Here is a 13,574-nt window from a genome sequence, read left to right on the forward strand (position 1 = left end):
ACTGCATTTGCCTAGAATACAAACTACTTGCAGCTCCCATTTCTAGCCCAGGACTTGCCTCAAAGACCTAACAACCGTTTGGGTCCATTTCATTGTAAATCTCCTTACACGGAGTTCATGCATCAGCCTTTGACCCGTGGACTGTGCCTCAGTGTTGGCCCTCATGGTCCGCATTGCTTTTGGGATCAAGCCTGAATAGAGAGGGATATCTTGGGCAAGGCTAAAATGCGTATCAGCCTAATTTAAAGAAAAAAAAAAAAAATAGAACCATGGGAGAGAGCCCAGAGTCCAGACCTAACTGTTTTATCTGGAAATATCTGTTTGTCTTAACGCCCACTTTTCATGGCCTTGTGTCCATGTACTACATGTGTGCACTCATCCATATGTTCTTCTGCTCATTTATTTCTTTGGGCGCTTCCTGAGCTTGTAGTCTATGCTAGACTCTGGGATAAAAAGATTTTAGAACAAAGACATTTTCCCTGCTCTTCAGATTGCTCATAATCTGGAAGGAGAGAGTTCCATGAATGATAATTATAAAACATAAAATAAATGTGTCAAAATAAAGGGACAACTGACTGGCTCAGTTGGAAGACCATGCGACCTTGATTTAGGGGTTGTGAGTTCGAGCCCCACAATGGGTGTAGAGATTACTTCAAAGTAAATAAATAAAAATTAAAAAAAATAAACGTGTCAAAATAAATATGCACAGGTCTAACAGTAACAGAGGAGAGAGTGTACAATCTTAAAGGTAATATCTGGTGCCTGGCATAATCCCAAAATGTTAAATATTTCATGCAAGGCTTTGTATAACCCTGCTCCACTTTTCTAACCTTCTTTCTTTTGGTTTTATTATTTCTTTATATAATTAAACTCTCTAAAGTCCAACCATATGTGACACTACCACAGAAGATGCTCATCGGGCATTTTAGATAGATTTTATTTTATTCTATTCTATTCTATTCTATTTTATTTTATTTTATTTTATTTTATTTTATTTTATTTTATTTTATTTTAATTCAAGGTTGTGAAGTAAGACTAATTTATTTGGGGGAGGAAATTTGAAAGAATAGATTTGTCTTCAATATAGTCAACCTTCTACCAGCACTATGCATCACCCCAAATGATAAATAATCTTAGTTTCACAGATAATCTTAAAATCATGCATAGTTAAATTTAGGATGCATTTTTTTTGCTTTCCTACTCTATTATCTTACCTAGGAGATATGCCCCATAGACTTTCCCTTTTTCAGGCTGTCAGCATTTAAAATTTAAAATTAACATGCATTTTCTAACCATATGCCAATGTTGATAAGTTTCTGATGGATGATGAGGAAGGAAACTGTCTGAGGACAAAACTTGTCTTGCACAATCCCCAAACGAATATATGTTTAAATGGCTGTTTTCATTGTTCTCCTGTGTGTGTCTGTGCATGTGAAGTCAAGATATGAACAGCTTGCAGAAAAATAGTCCAACTCCTATATCAAAGAGGTCTATGATACATGTAATAGCAGTGTTCACAAGTGTATTTTCGAAACAGCCTTTGGGTGGAGTTCTATTACTGCCAACGGATTTAGTTGTTGTGGTTTATTCTAACACTTACTGTCACTTTGAACAATTAAGGTTGTTTGATCCAACGTTAGAAGACTGCATTTCATGAGAACCAAGACAACATCTCCTCTAGCTGTCTGGGCCAGCAGTGTGCGTCACACCACAGACTGCCTGCCCAGCCACTTCTTTCCGGTTCCTGTTTTTGTCTGAAAAATGGCAAAGTTGGGAATTAAAAATGAGTTGTAAAAGCCCCCAGCGTGATTCTTTGTAGTCAAATGTAAATGTAAATAAAAGCATACTAGGTTTGGAAATCAAATATAAAAGTGCATACAGTATTAATCCCTTTTTAAAGGAAATTTAAATATAGCCAATGAAATAGCTCAGCTACTCCCTCTTCCTTTTGTGTTTTCAGCCTTTGTCAGAACACTGGTTCTCCAGCCTTAGATTACACAGATGCTGTAGTTTCCCTTTGCCTGATGCCTGTTCCCTGGTAACTAACTGCACTTTTCTTTACGAACTCATTTTAATCTCATGCTTCACCAAATGCAATCTGATCGTGCCCTCAAGAAATTGCTTTATCAAAACTGGCCAATCCCTAACCCCATTTGCCACTGTCAGGTCATTATTCTATCCGCCTTTTTTTTTTTTTTTTTTAATGATTATTTATTTTTGAGAGAGAGAGACTGAGCATGAGCAGGGGAGGGGCAGAGAAAGAGGGAGACACAGAATCCGAAGGAGGCTCCAGGCTCCGAGCTGTCAGCACAGAACCCGATGAAGGGCTCGAACCCAGGAACTGTGAGATCATGACCTGAGCTGAAGTTCCACACTTAACTGACAGAGCCACCCAGGCTCCACCTTTTTTTTTGAAGTCTTCAACACCAACCACTTCTCCGGATTGTTAACCCTCAGATATCTTTCCATCCTCATCTTTCTTCTCTATCTGACTCTGAAATTGTATTTCTGCTTTGTGCCTGTCTCAGGTTTCTGTCTTTGTCCCTCTTTTCCTCCTTTTACATTCTCACTTGACAACCTTATTTTTTTTCTAGTTTTTTTCCTGCAATTTCTTAACCCTGAAAAGAACTTGAAAAAAACAAAAAAAGCAATGAATGTCTATTGTAACATTATAAAGAATACAGTAGACTATCCAGTAAAGGATTGATTAGCTGTCTCTCCTCCCATATACTTATTTTGTATGTATATATGTATGTGTTTATATTTATACATATATGTATATAGTAACATATTTATATATACATATTTATATATGTATATATTTTGTTACAAAAGTGGGATCATATTACATATTCTACAATTTGTATTTTTTCTTTATAACATACCATGGATATCTTTTCTAATTGATGCAAATGGAGCTAGTGAATCTTTTAAAGGACTTCATAGGGGCGCCTGGGTGGCGCAGTCGGTTAAGCGTCCGACTTCAGCCAGGTCACGATCTCGCGGTCCGTGAGTTCGAGCCCCTGTCGGGCTCTGGGCTGATGGCTCAGAACCTGGAGCCTGTTTCCAATTCTGTGTCTCCCTCTCTCTCTGCCCCTCCCCCGTTCATGCTCTGTCTCTCTCTGTCCCAAAAATAAATAAATGTTAAAAAAAAAAAAAATTTAAAGGACTTCATAGTATTCTGTCATATGGAAGTACCATACTTCTAAACTCCTTATGGACATATTCACATGATTATCCCACCAGCTAATCAAAATCAACCATCAAAAACCCAACATTATAGTTTGCATTTTAAACCATTGCATATCTGTAGCCTGTATTCCATATCTTGGTTAATAATATCACCATCTGTTCATGTGTGAAATGTGAATGCTAGCACTAACATTTCTTCAAAGTTGTGGATGTGAATTTTACTCTCTATTAGAAACTTGCCCCTGGGTATGATGCCACAGATGCCTCCGGCTCTCCTACCCCAGACCAAATCCTCATTGGGTAGTACAACTCTCAACTTGAGTAATTCAGTCAAAATGCCTAGGAGTTGGCTTTTTCACATCCCATGTCACTGAGCTTGTCCAGTTTTATCACCGAATATCTCTTGATTTTATTCTATCTAGTCTTTCTCTATTATAATTGTCTTAGTAGGATTTCCTTCTCTCTCATTTGACCCTTGCAACAGTGTCTTTACTATTCCCATTCTCTGCTCACTCCCACTCTCCTCCCCTGTGACCCATCCATTTGCCAAGCTTTCGTTAACCTGCTTCTCATCTAAAGGGTAGATAGAGGGGGTGCCCGGATGGTTCAGTCGGTGTGGGTCCAACTCTCGATTTCTGCTCAGCTCATGTTCTCAGGGTCATGAGCCGCACGTTGGGGCTCTCTCTCCCTCTCTCTCTCTCTCTCCCTCTATACTTGCACATGCACTCTCTCTCTCTCTAAAATAATAAAAAATAAAAAAAATAAAGGGTAGATAGATCTGTCCATAACTATGCAGCTCGAAGACCTTCACTAACTCCCATCCACACACAGAATAAAGTTCACACTCTTATCTTGCAATGCAAAACCTTCCTATCCCCTACCTAGCTTTCTGATCTCATTCTTATTTCCCAGCTGTGTCTTGCAATTCATGCTTTTGCAATTCCAAACTACTTATACACATACACACACACACACACACACACATACACACACACTAAGGTTTTTAAGACCTCCACATACTTACAAATGTTAATTCCTCTCTGTGAGATGGCTTCCTGCACCCCCTTACCTTAAAAACTCCTATTTATTCTTCGAAGTCCTACTCCACCATCTTTGCTCAATGGAGTCTTCCCTAATTCTCCCTAGGCAAAATAAATTCCTTCTTTCTTTACTTTTTGTGAACTTTCCACTCATATTATTGCATCTATATGTATATACACACATATTTATTGCATATCATATTATTATCTGTTTCCTTCACTGTCACCCCTAGACTTATTTTCTACCCTAGTTCTTTGATAGTAAAGACCAGGTATTAACTCATATTTGTATATTTAACATCTGCCACACTTCTGGCATATAATAAGTGCTCAGTAAATTTTTATTGGGGTAAATTGAGTAATGACTTCATTCCTTTGTCTCCCTGAGCGTCTGTATCCAACCATCTCTTTACAATGCCACCTCCTCGATTTTAGTGTCCCTCTTTCATTTCATTCCCTCCACCGTTAGCATAGACAAGAGCTGGTTCCCTTTCATCTATGCACTCAACTGCATTTGCTATATACGTGTAGTTCAGGGAATATAAAGTGATGGAAAACATGGTGTCTGGCTGGAGAAGCCTGTGACCACTCTCTGTGGAACAGACAGACAAACCGACCAATCACTGAAATAACTTTGTGGCCCATAATTTTCTCCCAATCGAATGTCCCTTTTACAGTACCCTCAGGCTATTCCTCATAGCTCTGCTCATTACTTTGGAACTCAAAACGCTGTGGCTTTCTATTTATTGAGAATAAAGATTCACCATTTAGGCTGGCATTCAGAGGTCTGCCTTTTACATCCTGCTCCCCCTCTCTCCTTTCCTCCACTACTTCTTGATCTTACCCATTCTTCAAAGATGAATTCAAATATCTTTTCCATGAAACCTTCCAGGATCCTTCTAGAAAGAATTAGCATGTCACTTCTTTTGTTACATTAATGTGCATCCTTCTTTGTGTTGTAATTATTTATGTCTACATCTATCTCCATTAATAGAGTGGGGCAGCAATAAGATTGGGGCACTTTTTTTCTTTCTTGGCTTCACAAAATCAATACAGAAATATACTAGGCTCTTAAATTTGAAGCTTATTTCTTATTCCATTTGAGGATTGTTCATTCTTCCCATATTCATAGTTCTCAGTGATACTTCTATGAGCTTTACAGAATCAAATACCATGATAGTAAAATTTATATTTTATAAAGAATATGGGTTTTGGGTTTTTTTTTGTAAAATAACTTCACAGCAAATGTAACTAATTCTCTAGAAAGGATGTTATTGCCTAGAGCCACAGTGAAATTACATAGCAACAAACCTTCATTAATGAAGAATAATTATTGTAGTGTGGTAATCTCAAATGCAAAATAGTATTATAATAAAGTATGTGTATCACACTTGTCCAAATGAATTAATATTGCTTACTCTTTTGATTAAAAGTTCAAAGATTTTTTAATCGTGTCTTTGCACATTTTGCATGTAATCTGCTGAATCCAGTAATAAGTGATAACAAACCTATCGTTTATGTAAATGTTCACAAGCTTGACGGTAATGAAGCTTGGATTAGCTTTTTCAGAGGAATGAGGAGTGCAAATATGTAATCTTCTCACATGCATGCAGGCTAGGATGATTCTTTTTTTTTTTTTTTTCCAGTTGAGAGCCCTTTATTGTTGCAAAAGTGATTTTATGTTGCTTTTAGATCCTTATTTGATACATTTGGCCTGGAGGACAAATGACTGGAGAGAGTTGCTGTGAAGCCAAGTAGAAACATGGAGAGCTATGGCAGAATTGTATGAAAGAGATGAGTTGGGCTTCTTACAATTAAAATTAAATATTATTTATCCAGATACACTAAACTTATTACTATTAGAAATCAATAGGGGCGCCTGGGTGGTTCAGTCAGTTGAGTGTCCGACTTCAGCTCAGGTAGTGATCTCACAGCTGCTGAGTTTGAGCACCAGAGCCTGGAGCCTGCTTCGAATTCTGTGTCTCCCTTTCTCTCTGCCCCTCCCCCGCATGTGCGCTCCCTCTCTCTCTCTCTCTCTCTCTCTCTCTCTCTCAAAAATAAATAATAAAAAATTTTTAAATTTTTTTTAATGTTTATTTATTTTTGAGACAGAGACAGAGTGTGAACAGGGGAGGGGTAGAGAGAGAGGGACACAGAATCTGAAACAGGCTCCAGGCTCTGAGCTGTCAGCACAGAGCCCAACGCGGGGCACGAACCCAAGAACCGTGAGATCATGACCTGAGCTGAAGTCGGATGCTAGACTGACTGAGCCACCCAGACACCCCGCCCCCCCGAAAAAACATTTTTTTAAAGAAATCAATTTTTCTTCTTATCTTTCTCCAGTACAGAATCAAGTCTAGGGTCAGGAATTGTATTTTTTTTTTTTTAATGTTTCTTCATTTTTGAGAGAGACAGAATGTGAGCTGGGGAGGGGCAGAGAGAGAGGAGATACAGAATCCAAAGCGGGCTCCAGGCTCCGAGCTAACAGCAGAGAGCCTGATGCGGGGCTCAAACTCAGAAACTATGAGATCATGACCTGAGCCTAAGTCTGTTCCTCAGTCTACTGAGCCACCCAGGTGCCCCAGGAATTGTATTTAATTGTTATATTTCTTTGCTTCTTTTTATCTGGAAATTTTCTGCAGCTTTTCTTTGTCTTTTATGACCTAGACTTTTTTTTAATGTTTATTTATTTTTGAGAGAAAGAGAGACATAGCACAAGTGGGGAGGGGCAGAGAGTGGGGGAGACACAGAATCTGAAGCAGGTTCCAGACTCTGATCTGTCAGCACGGAGTCTGACATGGGGCTCGAACCCACCAACTGCGAGATCATGACCTGGACCGAAGTTGGAGGCTTAACCGACTGAGCCACCCAGGTGCCCCTAGGACATTGACATTTTTGAAGAATACATCTTCTCTCTCCCCTTTATACAGAATGCTCCTTATTTACATGTTTTATTTCAAAGAATTATATTTTATGTTTTAAAGGCCGTATCCTTTAATTAAATATAAAATGTTCAAGTATCTTTCTTTCAGTTCTTTTAGGAGTTCATTTTTAAAAAAATTGTTGATACATCAACTAATGAATAAACAAAATATGGTATATTCAATCAAAAGAATATTATTCAGCCATAAAAGGGAATGAAGTACTAATATATGCCATAACATGGACGAACCCTGAAAACATTTCACTAAGTGAGAGAAGCCAGACACAAAAGGTCACATATTGTATGATTAAATTTATATGAAATGCACAGGCAAATCCATAGGCCCAGAAAGCGGATTACTGATTGCCAGAGACTGGAAAGAGGAGAGAGACTGGATACAGAGCTCCTTTTTGGGGTGATAAAAACATTTATGAATTATACACATTAAAATGATAAATTTTATGTTATGTGTTTTTTTCCATAATGTGTAAAATTTTTTGATCCATTTATGTATAGTTGGTTTAAAAAATTAGGTAGGAATCAGCTTCAGTTTTGTTTCGTTTTGTTTTGTTTTCCCAACGGGCTAGTCCATCACCATAATGTCCAAATGATAAATTGGTTTTGAGCCAATGATTTCAAATGCCTCTTTTCATTGTATTCTGTATTCTTATATTTATTTGAGTCCCTTTTTGGACTTTCTGTTCTGACCCAGAGTTCCATCTGCCTCTTCCTATGCTGACAGCATACTATTTTATGTAATGTAGCTTTACGTTATGCTTTGATATTTTGCAGGACCAATTCCCTGCTCAATTCTTCACTCCCAGAATTCTTCCTTTGCAGAATTTTCCTGGAAGTTTTGGTACTTCTGCTATACAAGATAAATATCATAATCTTCACTCAGGTTCCTTGTTAAAGCTTTAGAATTCTTCTGATAGACTTTTTTTTAAAGCAATTTTAGGTTCATAGTGAAAATGAGTGGAAAGTACAGAGTTCCATGTACTCCATGACCCCCACTCCCAATACACACATACAGTCACAACCTTCCCGTCACATAGGACCAGAATGGTACATTTGTTACAATGAATGAGCCATCATTGGCACATCATTATCACCTAAGTCCATAGTTCATATTAGGGTTAACTCTTGATGTTATACATTGTAGTGTACCTTGTTAATTCTTGGTATTGTTTATTTGGCTTTTGACAAATGTATAATAACATATATCCATCATTGCAGTATCATACAGAACATTTTCACTGCCCAAAAAAATCCTCTATGCTCTGCCTATTCATCCCTCCCTGTCCCTCAACCCCTGATAACTACTGATCTTTTTACTGTCTGTATAGTTTTGCTTTTTCCAGAATGTCATATAGTTGGAATCATACAGTATGCAGCCTTTTCAGATTGGCTTCTTTTACTTAGTAATATGTATTTAAGTTTCCTCCATATTTTTATGGCTTGACAGCTCATTTCCTTTTGGCACTGAGTAATATTCTGTTATCTAAGCTATATTCTTTTTCTAAGCTATTTATCCATTCACCGACTAAAAGTTATCTTGGTTGCTTCCAAGTTTTAACAATTATGAATAAAGCCACCATAAATATCTATGCCTAGGTTTTTGTATGGATGTAAGTTTTTATTTTCAAGTAATCTCCACACCCAATGTGGAACTCACAACCTGAGATCAAGAGTCACATGCTCTACCAACTGAGCTAGCCAGGCACCCCTGTGTGGACATAAGTTTTCAGTTCCTTTGGGTAAATACCAGAAGCACAATTGCTGGGCCGTATGATAAGAATATGTTTCATTTTCTAAGAAACTGCAAAACACTCTTCCACAGTGGCTGTACCATTTTGCATGCCCACCAGCAATGAATGAGAGTTCCTGTTGTGTCACATCTTTGTCAGCATTTGGTGTTGGTATTCTGGATTTGGGCCATTCTAATAGGTACATAGTGGACTATTGGAATTTTGACTGCCAAATTTATCCTCTAGTTTGGGATTAGCTCTCCATTATTCAAATCTTCTTTGATGTCTCTAAGTGGATATTTATAATTTTTTCAAGTAAGTTCTATATATTTTTGTAACATTTATTTGTATTTATTTACATATGTATTATATTATCTATGACACAATTTCCTTTACATTTTCCAAACTATTTTCTGTGTCTGACAGTTACTGATTTTTATATTTCTTTTATACTGATTACCTTACTGAAGTCCAGTTCTAGATGACATAATATAGTTGTAATAATTTTACCTCCTATCCATGTTTATACTTCTTATTTAGGTGCTTTCTTGAGAAATTCTCATCCACATACTTGTCTTTCATCCATCTGGCATAAATAAATTCAGCTCCCTCCTCTTTAGCTGTGGCTCTCAATCTATTTCTGAATTTCAGACTCCTCTCTAGACTTGAGACATCTATTTATTCGTTCAACAAATATTTATCAAGCACTTACTGTGAACTAGACCCTTTCCAGATATATCTCCTGGAATAGTAAAACAACTAACTCCTAACAAAGAAAGTTTTATTTATAAGAGAATAACACTGCTGTGTTGTTATTATAATGTTTAAGTTTTGCAAGATAGTGCATTTCATCACAAAGAATCTCCAGTTTCTCAAGTAGTTCATATTTGTAAAATTAGGCCAAAACTACATTTACCCAGCATCCTGCAATGTATTTTGGTGTCTGCAGCTCGTTTGATCCTGGAAATCCCATTTTTACATGTTTCAATCTTAAATTTGGGATAAAGAACTCCAACATGTAATGTTTTATCAAAAGAATATATGGTGCCAACTGTCATGAGGATTTAAGACAGTGATCACAAATAAATGTGATAAATCACTTACTTGAATGGTTAACCCAGCAGATTTTGAGTCAAAGGTTACAATTTATTTTTTATATTTTCCCACTGGCTTGCTTTGATGATTCATCTAAAGCCACATGATTAGCTCAACTTCAAACCTCTATCAGCATATTATAGAACTGGTATCACTCTTGAGAAAAAAGATCTGAGGGGTTTAGGAAGTGGGAGGTCATCTGAGAAGGTTCAGAAAATAGACAAGTTGTTTATATGCAACTGTGGTTATTCTGTAAGGAGAGAAAGTCAGAAGACTGGGGTTTAGGTACTAGATCTTGCATTATGTAGGGAGAATTACAGCTCTTTTCTCCAGCTATAAGATGAGAATAAGTGTACTTACTCCTCTACTTCAGACCAATGTTAGGAGAATAAATTAGATAACATATGACAACCTTATAATCTTCTTGTTATTGTGGAATGTTAGGAAAGATCATCTAGTCAAATCTTTTCAGTGCAAGGAATCCCATATAAAGTACTCCTAACAAGTAGATAGGTATTAGGCTTGATGAGGGAGTGTGGGGCAGGCTGAGGACAAAATACAAGCTGGCACACCCCTCGCCCCTCCCCCACAGGTGGAATATGTGTGATATTCCCAGGACACTCCTGGCTACCCAAGAACAAAGGAAGGGGGTTTAAGTGCTCGCCATGGTAAAGTCAGAAACTAAGGCAAATGAAAAACTAAATTCCCTTACCACCTGCAGACCATTGACAAGTCCTTGAAATCAGCAGAGTGACCTCCCTCTAAGAGCTCAGCTGCCTCGATGATGACACTTTGCTAGGGGCAAAGGAGAGTCCTAGCTTAACATTGTCCCAACCTCCAGGATCCTGTAAGTTTGCTTCCTTTACCTCAACTGCCCCAAGATGTATTCTGGCAATCGTACTCCAAGCTTATGGCCCCCTGATATACATCTGAAGGTTCTCATGACTGAGGTTTTACTAAATGATAATAAACGGTGTTTTCCTAGCAACAGCTAGCCCCTCAAGGTCCCGGAAACCTTGCTTCTAAAATTCCTTAGAGACTTACTCTATCCCTGACCCCCTCCCAACCTGAGTGTATGTAACGAGTTACCCATCATGACCCCATGCAGCTTTTCCTGCCCATAGGTCCTGTCCCTGTGCTTTAAATAAAATTATCTTTTTGCACCAAAGATGTCTTCAAAAATTCTTTCTTGGCCATGAGCTCCAGACCACCCCACCATCACCCCAAAACCTCATCAGGATCTACTACGTAATAGAGAAATCAAAGGTTATAGAGAAAAGTACTCTATTAAAAAGGGTAAATACTAATATAAGGCACTTTAACACATACTCTAATGATGAAGACTAAAATGGGGGAAATCATCTTAACCAGCAGGTTTTTTTTAAGTTTATTTATTTATTTTGAGAGAGAGAGACACACACACAGAGAACAGGGGAGGGGCAGAGAGAGAGGGAGAGAAAGAATCCCAAGCAGGCTTCTCGCTGACAGCAATGTTGGGGGCAGGGAGTTGGGGGGTGGGGGGTGGGAGTGGTACCTAGATCTCACAAACAGGAGTTCATGACTTGAGCTGAAGTCGAGTCAGATGCTCAACAGACTTAGCCACCCAGACACCCCCAGTTATTTCTGTATAACAAAATATTCTAAGGACACATGGAATTTTCTAATGTCAGATCCTTTGGAGGCAATGCCAAATGATATGGGATATATAAACTACACAATATATTTAAATCTACTCCTAGCTACTGAACACTTAGAAGGTTTTTCTTTCCAAATAAAGAAAATAACTTTAATTTTTGATATTTAAAATTTGGGATAACTATGTATTACATTTAGCAAATGTCAGATTTTCTATTTCAATGTAACTCAGCAGTGATAAAAAGTAAAAAGATTCTAAAAGCAAAATAGTTGCTGTCAGTGGAAATAAAGTGCATCAGGTTTGTTTGCGTTACAGTCCCAGAACAACAACAACAAAAAAAGAATCAAAGTACTGTCATGTTGAGAAAATGCTTAAATTACTTAAAACATCAATAATGGCCAGGCTAGCCTGTTATGTATTGACCATCTCTACCAGCGAAATAAGAACATGGAACATGTACTATTTTCATCATAAATACTATTTAATAAAAAATTGGAGACAGGACATGCACAGAAGAAAGCCTTTCTTTTTCTGGTTTCAACATCACTGACATCATCCTTCCTAGAACAAACAAACAAACAAACAAACAAATAAATACATAAATAAATAAATACATAAATAAATAAATAAATAAATAACACAATCCATTGGCCTGAAATGAGGTTTTCATTAGTTTTTCTCCCACAAGTGAATAGGCCAACAAAAAGCTGCATTCCAACTAGGTTGTCTCCTTGAAAACATTTATTTTGTGTTCTTTAAAATGCTTTTGTGCAAGGAAGACTCATGACAATAGTGTTGATTGACAAAAGGAGGGCCTTGATTGTGTTTATAAACAAACACAAGACCTGTGACTTCAAGTTGCAATGCAAACATTAAAGAAAAATATGCTGCCTTCTCAGACTGAAAAATGCAGGACCTTTAGTCAAAAAGAAAATATATTGATTAAGCACCTGTCAGATACGTAACACTAGACATAAACTTTTTTTAAAATGGAAGAGAGGAAAATCTATAGCCAATTTAATGAACTTATTTCTGTTTCTTGGCTTACCTAAAATTCTGCTATAGTATTTTTCTTCTTCACTAAAAGTGTTCAAATACCACAATCTATTAACAAATATAGCCTAAAATACTGTGTTTTCATAAAATTTTGGACATTTTCTTTATGGCATTTACCAAAAAATATTCTTAGTTCTCAGGAAAAAAGGAGTGGATCTTTATTACTTCTTAAAATGGTTTCAGAGAAATAAACTGTTGGAAGTTCCTTTACTATCTTTTTTTTTCTTCAAATGAAGTACATCCTGTCTGAAACAGAATTACTAACAAACTAAAAGCAAGAGTTTCAGGGTAACTGAATTTAAAAATATTTTGCATTGAAAGAAAGTTCTGATATGTTCTGAGCATATCAGATGATAGGCTTTAGTATAAAAAAAAGCTCTTCAAGGTACTATGTTAAGCCATGATAGTTTTCAAAACACTTGTTAAACAAAGTTGTGACTCATGCTTGTGGTCAGTGTGTGAGGAATTAGAAATGGTTTGAGTTTCAATAAATCAGATCTTAGAATTGGTGAGGACAGGTATTGCTACGTGGTAATGCAATTTGTAGAATTTTGCAGCTGTGTGACTAAAGGAATATACTTTATGATAACTTAAAAGAAACTGTGACTCTATATATTATACTTTGGCAGCAGGAGTAGGGAACTTAAATTCTTTTTTTTTTTTTTTTTAATTTTTTTTTTTTCAACGTTTATTTATTTTTGGGACAGAGAGAGACAGAGCATGAACGGGGGAGGGGCAGAGAGAGAGGGAGACACAGAATCGGAAACAGGCTCCAGGCTCTGAGCCATCAGCCCAGAGCCTGACGCGGGGCTCCAACTCACGGACCGCGAGATCGTGACCTGGCTGAAGTCGGACGCTTAACCGACTGCGCCACCCAGGCGCCC

At 37.4% G+C, this 13,574-nt stretch overlaps 1 long non-coding RNA gene across 7 annotated transcripts in view; it reads left to right on the top strand.

Annotated features, from left to right (window-relative positions):
- Nucleotides 1-13,574, top strand: part of LOC147578204 (uncharacterized) — a 192,728-nt gene that overhangs the window by 79,888 nt on the left and 99,266 nt on the right. Inside the window, exon 3 of one of the 7 annotated variants that reach the window (XR_015254928.1) lies at nt 1,621-1,798. The exons of the other annotated variants lie outside the window; for them this stretch is intronic. This is a non-coding gene — a long non-coding RNA (uncharacterized LOC147578204). Of the gene's footprint in view, nt 1-1,620; nt 1,799-13,574 lie in introns of those variants that run through there. 7 annotated transcript variants of the gene reach the window in all.

Source organism: Puma concolor, chromosome C1, assembly GCF_028749965.1.
Source record: "Puma concolor isolate L17-30 chromosome C1, mPumCon1.1.hap2, whole genome shotgun sequence".
NCBI classification, from domain to species: Eukaryota; Metazoa; Chordata; class Mammalia; order Carnivora; family Felidae; genus Puma; species Puma concolor.